The sequence below is a fragment of the Amblyomma mixtum genome, chromosome 9 (assembly GCF_055824585.1).
Source record: "Amblyomma mixtum isolate Tamu chromosome 9, ASM5582458v1, whole genome shotgun sequence".
Taxonomy (NCBI): domain Eukaryota; kingdom Metazoa; phylum Arthropoda; class Arachnida; order Ixodida; family Ixodidae; genus Amblyomma; species Amblyomma mixtum.
The window spans coordinates 85074793-85083904 of NC_143020.1; positions in this window are offsets into that span (position 1 = coordinate 85074793).

The following is a 9112-nucleotide window of genomic DNA, read 5'->3' on the forward strand; positions in this document are numbered from 1 at the left end:
GAAGTCGTCATAATTTCTGCCCCTTGTTTATGCACTGTGTATGCAGCAATGTTTGCGAAAAACAGCCTTAAGGAGAGTCAGAAGCTTGGCGCGATCTATACCGCAGAGCACAAAAGACGAAAACTGTCTCCGCTCTAAGGGTTCATCACCTGTCATTCTTTTTTTAATTCTTTTCCCGTACCTATGGTCGTAGTGACAATACTCCTATAGGAGATGAATTGACGCATTCTCTCACTGCCCGGAGATTAATAACACATCCAAGATAGCAACCGATGTTGCATTGGTTCCTGCAGAATGTTCAGTGAGGTTAAGTATGTATTCATGACGCAGAACTCTTGACTGCAGAACACGACTGCTTTATGGATATGACAAATTCATCTACTTCGCTGCTGTGGGCTTTTTCGAAACATTATTATAGACAGGGTCACTAAACTTCGTCAAACCGCGTGACGTTAAGCAATTTCACTTGCATAGAAGGCCACAGAACTCTTAAGCACTCTTTCGTGCCCATTTCATGTCTCCCTTGGCTGCCGCAGTGACATATGCTCTGAAAGTGGAATCATTTTTACTAGACCAATTTTTATTACAGTAACTTTTAAAAATTTTTGTATCTTATATGTTTATAAATTTTAGTAATGTACAGGATGTTTCACCTGAGACATCAATTTTGTAATATTAGGTGTTTTTTTAGTTACAAGCGCGCTTTATTCGACATAGCATTGTCAGCGGTGTAGCACATAAGAATACAGAAGAGATGTGCTAATTAACAGGCTGGTTCATTGATATTGAATAGTTAACCTTACAAGTTTCAATGCTAGGCTCCTTAAATATTGAAAGGCGTGTAGTGCACCAAAAGTAATACCCGTACAAGTTTCTAGAATTTCAAAACAGCGTTTAATTAAACTCTCAGCCGAACACCAAAAAACTTTGACATCGCACCAAATATTCGTATACACGAGCTTTCGAGAAGCTTACAACCAAAGCAACATCACTAGGGCGCGTAACACTTCGAACTAGACAAAATTCGTTGGGTCGCAGTCCCGAGGGTAACCGCGTTTTCAAAATTCTGATTACTGATATCGAAGCGGTGGGCTACAGGTCCCTCAATAAAGAAGAATCCTAACAGTAATTTCTAAAGCGTAACCTTACAAAAGTAGTTAGCATGCCTACTATATAGCACGTCTTAACTGTATACTGATGTACTACGCTGCTGACAACGCTATGCAGAAGAAAGCGCTCTTCTAAATGAAGAGTATATTTTAGAAAAAAAATGTGGTAAGTCTTAGGTTAAACACGCTTTATGTACTATAAAATATTCTTTAAAAATCCTCCAGGACAATACAACACCTACTCAAGAATTCTTCACTTGCCCGTATTATAATGACACCTTTCTTTCACAGCGAATGCTGTGCTCCGCTACGAATGGTGTAAAAGCCGGTTCGCCGCATAAGGCTTCATATTGACCTTGACATTAAATAAATAACTATATAAAACATATTTCCGTGGCTGGGATTCGAACGCGAGGCTGCTCGATCAGGTCAGCTTCGCTGCACACGGCTTCAAAACACCATGACAACGCCACAGCTGATCGTGCCTCGTGTCAAACTGGAACACATACTCCTGCTGCGCAAAGTACATCATCGTCTTTATCACCTGTCGTTTGCGCGAACAGATCAAATCAGCTTAACCTCGACCAAAGCTTTACCGGCCGCCAGACGAGCCGAGGACCCAGCAAAGCAAGACCATTAGCCAATCATGCTAAACGCATGCTTTCGCACATGCGCTCGGTTTAACTACCTTAAAGCACCACTAGTTTAGCTCCTATTTTAGAAAAACTTTTTGTTGGGCTAGATGGTGCATGTTGTAAGAAAAGAACAGTAGCGCAACCAAGACGAACACACGAGAGGACCACACAGGACTAGCGCTAATAACTTTATTCACTAACAACGCAGCAAATATAAGGAAAACCAGGACACGTGCAGAGAGATACCAGTTTCCACACAACCCTATCTACAGAACCTTTCAAGATACGCCATTTCCGATTTGAAGAGGTTCACCGACGTATCGCTAACACAAGATACACCTCTCTTCCTTATATGATTAGCGCTAGTCCTGTGTGGTCCTCTCTTTTGTTCGTCTTAGTTGCGCTACTGTTCTATTCATACAGCTCCTATTTTGTATTGCAGAGAGAGTTTTCAGCTTTACTCTACAGCTTTTAACTCCAGGTTTTCTTACTGGGCAGAGACAGCGAAAACATAGCTTCCCCACGCTATCAGCACCCAAGAAATGTAATTTCGGTGGTGGGTGCAGAATTTTAGGTCTCCCATTTATGTCGCACATAAATTTTATATAACCGATTTTATAAAATTTTAGTAGACCAGCATAACATCAGTAATATCCCAGTTTGTTATTTATAGTCAGGCTTGAAGTCATAAAATCTTGTCTGTTTTGTGTAAAATACTACTTTTTGTCTCTCATCACGCTTTCCGTATCACGCGCTGCTGAGGTTGCTCGAATTTTAACACTTACACTTTACACCCCAAACAACTTAACATCTAAAGGTATGAGAGGAATTTTTATTGCGAAATCAACACTGCTCCCAAGAACGGCTTTTCGCGTAGCGGTGGCCGGTAGCCACGTTTGACCTTTAGATGACCTATGACGTTATATGAGGGTGAGAGATGGGCTACCAAGTCGAGTCGTCGCGCAGCAGCGGCCGGTAGCCACGCGTGACCTTTAGAATGATCTCCGACGTCATACCATTCCTAGTGACGTCATAACGTGACGTCATACGAAGGTGAGAGATGCGCTACCAAGTCGAGTCGTCGCGCAGCGGCGGCCGGTAGCCACGCGTGACCTTTAGACGCGGCGCGCCGCGTTCCTTCCGTTAGAGGCGCTGCGCTCGCTTTCGCAACCTACAAGGCTTAATCAAAGCTAAGCCCCCACCAATTTTTTTCCTCGGGACACATCCAGACAATTTTATTATCCGCACAAAGCTGTCAACATCACCGCTGAATGCTTTGAAAGCGCCACTGAAGGCCAGTTGAAATGCTGTCAATGCCCAGCATTCTGTCAGACCAAACCATATGCGATACCAGTTGGTCAGCAGTGCGGATAAAGAAAAAATTCCCAGGTAGCCAAACTACGCCTTGTTTATTATTTCAACAATTCGGTTGTTTGGTTTATGGGGTTTAACGTCCCAAAGCGACTAAGGCTATGAGAGACGCCGTAGTGGCAATTCATCGTTTTTTTTTATAATGATTGCCGTTTTGAGATTAAAAAAAGGAAGTATTGAACTTTAAAAGCCAGTATGTTATTCAATCCCTTCACGAAGAGTTGATGCATGGTTTAACTGAGAACAGCTTTCTATTATGTACCCTAACCATGTGCAAAAAGAAGAAACGAACCACAAAAAATCGATTTGAACCAAATGTCAAAGTCGAATGCCTTCACGAATATTTGGTATTTCTTCTCACTCAAAATTCTGTGCAAAATTTGTCTTTCTCAATGCACAGATCATGCTGTATAGATTCAGAAAAAAAAGACCATTGATCATTTCACTGACGTCAACAGGGTGCATTGCCTTTAGGAATGTGTCATGTAGTTTTTGTAAAAAAACATGTCTTTGGCACTGACATTTATTTTGGCAGCCTTGCTGAAGCCATTTCGAAAAAGAGAAAGGTCAGCAATCTTTTTTTGGCAATGGCAGCCTTGCCGAAGGCATTTCAAAAAAGAGAAAGGTCAGCAATCTTTTTTTGTCAAGAAAAGCAAATGAAGTGAACAGAACACAATTAACATTCAAGTTTGGAGTGCTATCTTGATTGGTTTAACGTTTTAATAAATGTTGTTTAAGCGCACTTTCCTCAAGCCATCAGTGCAGAGGTGTGCCGCCACGTTGCCAGAGTGCCCTTGGCGGGGACTGATCGCATTTTGCTCGCATATAATTCCTTTTCTCAAATAACATGCCGCCGATAACTGCCTGAAATAAAAGTTCTTGAGTACCATAAAACTTCAAAAAAAGGTAGCGTATGTATGTTAGATAAAGCACGGAATTAAGTGCAATTAACCTTAATTCCTAACCTTAAGCTTCATTGACCTTTGCCCTTTGGCCTCCTTGTTTGGTCGCAGTTTCGTGTCGATTGCAAACGACATATCAGAAATCATGTCAGGTAAATGAGATTTACTTATACCAAGTATTGTAGGCAAAATAAATTTACCGAACTATGTTATTAAATGTATTCAGCATTATCAGGCAATATGGGCTGCAACCAGCAGCATATATAGCAAAATGATAGCAATGATAATAATGCAAATAGTTCATCCGAAGAGCGCGACCTCACCATGAGTCAACACTACTGTGTTCAGCGAACAATACTGCGTACCCGGCACTCAGCACAGAAACGTACTTCAAAGCCATCTGGCATAATTCCGTGGTCCTGTTCCCTTCAAGGTGCAACTTAAGAAGGGGGCTAATCTCAATGTTTAGCGCGAGCCGCTCACCCATACCTGCTGCGCAGAGGCTCTCCCAACATGTATTCTGAAGTCGCAATCACTCGGGTAAAATAACTATAGTCAGGTAGCAATTATATATTGCATTACACAACTGTTTATTTGCTTTTGAATTATAGGCGGCAGCCGCTACTCTCAATGGATGGTTTCAAGTCTGCTTTTGCACCCTTCTTATAGAATACCCAATGAAATATTTTTCTGTGAATCAAAAGCGGTGTTCTCGTTGTTCTATGTTGAAAAAAAAGTATATTGTGATACAACTTCTTTACGATACGTTCGTTACAACTTAGATTTCAGGTAGGTTGTACTAGGTTACGATGTCCTGAACCAAAGCACTGAACAACATTCAAGAGCGGCGGACGAGAACAGTGTTGTGAACATCATTTCAAAGCATTATGATTCGTTCGCTGCGAAAACACAGGGAGCCACAGGTAGTTGGACAATAGTGAGAACATCATGTGTGATAAAAAGGATTTACAAAGTACTGACACTTTAACACCGAGAGGAGAGGGATGGCAATTGTACAGATTCACAAATGATCTTAAAACACGGCCTTTGCCAAGAAAACAAGTTTTAGGAAGATCACTGCTCTGGATTTCTTTACTACGACGAACGGCAGTTTGATAGTGCAATTTGATCAGCAAATATTAGGCGACAGGAGCCACACACCGCACAGATACTATTTCTGGTGCTACAATCAGCTGCCTTTACAGCTGCTGTTGTGGTCGTCCTCACTTCTTGATCATACAAAGAGCAGGGTCTGATTCTCGGATTTGCAATTGCAATTGAATGAATCAGAGAGAAAAACTAAACCTTTTTCGGAAACCGGAGCAGTCAGGTCAGAACCTTGAAGGGCACGGGCAGAAGTCTGGCGGACATTATTATTGCCTCCCTGATGCTGATTTGCTTGCTGTCAAAATGTCTTTTTTCACTCGCTCTACTAGGTTGCGCTTACAGTGCCCTCTTCTTTCTCTGACTTCGGCCGCGCCAAGTTCAATGTGAAAGCGCTTATTTTTATGTGACAGAATTTACGTTCTCGCGTCGCAAAAGCGAGCCTGTTACAGCGGAACGAAATTCTCTGAGTGGTTCAAAGAGTTCTGAAGCCATCAGTGCCGCAATTTCGAAGTTCAGAGGACTAGAGTGTTCGTGCCCCTTGCACTTGATTATCATCTAGGATTATACTAAACTGACCCGCTCTTCCAATTCGTTATTAGGTCACACGATTCTACTCACCAGTTCCCTTTATTCCACATTATTCCGCCTGCCAATACCAACTCCATATCACGCAGCACCCCGGCCGATTTCAAAGCCTAGAACAGCGATTCCTTTCTGACTGTCAATCAATACCAAATTGTGGACAGAATGAATTTTGTAATGAGTTTCTCATAACACTGCAGCTCAAGATAAGAGTGTTTTAGGCTAGTTTGTACACAAACATGTCGAAAGAAGCATATGCGCATCGACTGAGAACAGGATAGAGTGGTGAAGTGTGGTAGTATCATATAGTACCGCTGTGTAGTTTCGTGTGGTATCTTGCGGTAATGAGGATATGATAGGCTGCGGTATGTCATGGTATCGTATAGTACATCAGGATCAACATCCAAAGCAGCATATATGGGCTACGAGGGGCAGAATTTTAGAACTTTCGAGGGTAATATCGACCAGTGAGGGTTCCTGAACGTGCACTAAAAAACACACAACGAGTATTTTAGCACGAGAGCGTTAAGGAACTCGTGTCGCAGAAAATCCAGCGTCGTCGTCGGTCGGTGGCGTCGCTGACGGGAGAGAAAAATTTGAAAAATTCGAAATTAGGGAGAGAAAAAGCCGCTTAGCAGCCAGAGAGGCCACCAGGTCTGGTAACTTTGTGGCGTCATCACAACATCCCCACCTGGTTGTGAATAACCTGCGCATTCTAGCAGGTCGCAGTTCAATTAGTGAATGGTGGTGAGAGCTTCCTCGGGAAGAGCAAGCAACCTGGGTCGTACAACCCCCTCGGTGGCAACACCTGCCATTGCAAGTGACTGGCGCAGCGCTTAAACACTTACGTGTCCCTCCGAGTTCTTTTAACGACTGAAGAGTACTTGCAAAAAGGGGAAGAAAATATTCAGTCAGCCAAGCATCACAGACATGATAAGAAGCGTAGTGTCTAATGACATTAATTCTGCCTGCCATACCTGTCTCAATGATCAGAATGATGACGGCAAAGGTCCAAGAGAAGCGCGTTGCACGTGAAGTTCTTGTAGAACGCGTGCCGCATCGGCTTAGGCGTGAAGTTTTAAGTTACATGACGTTTATAAAAAAGGTTGAGTTCACAGCTCGATAAGGCAGGCATTGAAACCTCTTGCCTCACAGCTTTCCTATCGAAATCTTGCTCCCACAAGGTTTAGTCCAACTTCATGAAACAAGTGCAGTAGTTAAAGAAGCGTACATTTTTGTATGAGCCTCTCGCCTAGATATCCCAAAGAATCCTCGAAAAGAAGGGAATGTGTTCAAGCCTTGAGAAACAAAGGCTTTGGCACGCGCGAAAAGTTTGTAGCCCTTCATTACGTTCACGGTATTTCGCGCCGGCTACTCATCGGCCAGACCGGGTGATGGCTTCAATACCTCAGGGCCATAAACGATACGATGTCTTGCAACTTCGCCTTACAGTGCAGGAATTTTCAAAGGTGTTTGCCTCATTTAGACAGAACCAGCGTGTTGTTCACCCACAGGGATAAAATGTGTTGGGAACGCGACGCTGACCTTCCGAGGAGGGAGGTTGCCCGAAATGTACCCCGCGTAGTACCAGTTCGCTGGTAGCGCTGTAGGGTGCTAGCCATACATGCAAAGGCAATGGGTTTTTCGTACAAAACGGACTCTATTACGAAGGCAGTAAAAGAGGGCAGCACTTCACTCGGCTTTCCTTTGTGATACATTACACGTATTTTGACGCTATTTCTTTGCGTGCCATCGTGCCTTCTTGTTTCTTGACAAGCCACTAGGCATATCAATCTGAGTACACATCAGAACGCCGGTGAATATATTGGAATTTACGGGTATTCATCCATTTCCTTTGGTTGCTCATGGTCCTCGCCGTACGCGACAAATACCTGGAGATGCATCACTTATCACTTTGCACTAGGTTTTGCTCGGACGAGAAGAAGCTCTCGAAAACGCAATTGGCCTTCCGTAAGCGCCTTATTGGGCACATTTGGCAAGAAATTGTATTTTCAGGTGGACAGAAAAAGAAAAGTTTCTACACTCTGATTTCATTAAAAAAATACCGCCCTCTCTCCATGGCTGTTCATAGGCTTCTCTAGAAATTTTCCCCTATCTCTATTGTTCAATTCCCAGAGCAATTCCATTTTTCCACATGCTAATGTGTGAAATAAAGGTCCGGTGTTCCTTCATCTTTAAAGCGAAAGAACTGTTCTGATGGGTAAGCCGCCACCAAGATCTTGCGATGTTTGCGGGTTTGTTCCCGAGAAAATAAATAAATAAATAAGAATAAATAAAAATAATGGTGACTGGGGTTATAAACCACTGCGGCACGAACAAAGCAGTTTCGATGGCAACTGCGCAAGAGCTTTGATTATATGGCGGTAGTGAGAGAGCTATGTGCGCCGCATGCGTTGGCCTGGATACAGCTGTGGCAGTACCACGGTACTGGAGCAATGCGCGTTGAAGTTCCCAATATTGGTGCAGAAACACCATGTTTCGGTATAAGACGTCGGCATAGATGAATTTGGCATTCACGGCCAAAAAGATTAAAATACATGTAACTAGCTCTGCGGTTCAGTGTACACTGAATCGTACTTTCAGATACGTGGCTGTGCTGTCCGCCTGCAAAAAATCGTGCTTTCGGACAATATTTCATGCTTATTTCATGCTAAACAGCCAGCGAAGTTTTTTGATGATGACCTCAAAATTTTCAAGTCAAATATGTATAAAAAATTACTTCTTAATACCTAGTTCATCATTTCTGCGCCGCCTGCAGCGGCAGTCGCAGAGCTACCTGCGACCTCAAATGTTTGGCAGGGGCCAAAGTGGGGAGAGAAGACGCCCTCTCTCCCCATTTGGAGAGAAGAGGGAGAGGAAGATGGGCTGCGCGGTAACGGGTGGAAAAGTGGAGGTCTGATTATACCCCACTCAGCATTTAGAAACACGAAGGAGATGGACAGAGGAGGGGGCACGAGGCGTACAGGCGACAAGTGGCTATATAATCTAATACGGCTGTCCGCCTTCACTGCGGGAGGAGGCTGGATCGATGCTTAAAGTAGCGTCTTATAACATAGGCCACTTACGTTTCTAGGCATGTCGACTGCCCTTAGAAAGGTGCATTTCCTTGCGTAAACACATTGACCTATACACATTCCTTTGTAACCAAAGAATGCTATCTATTACGTTAGTTTTTTTTTTATGGGAAATTTGTGCGCAGCACAACAGCTGTTTCTGGTTTTTGATAGATTGAGGGAAGCCATTTTCACACAATTTCCGTCTTCAAGAAAGACTCCACTGACAGTTCTTGATTGTCATGAAGGAAGCTTTGTGGCCGAAGAAATGGATATATGCTCGTCTTGGTGCACCAATGCCTGGTTCTTAGAGACAAGGTCTATGCAAGTAT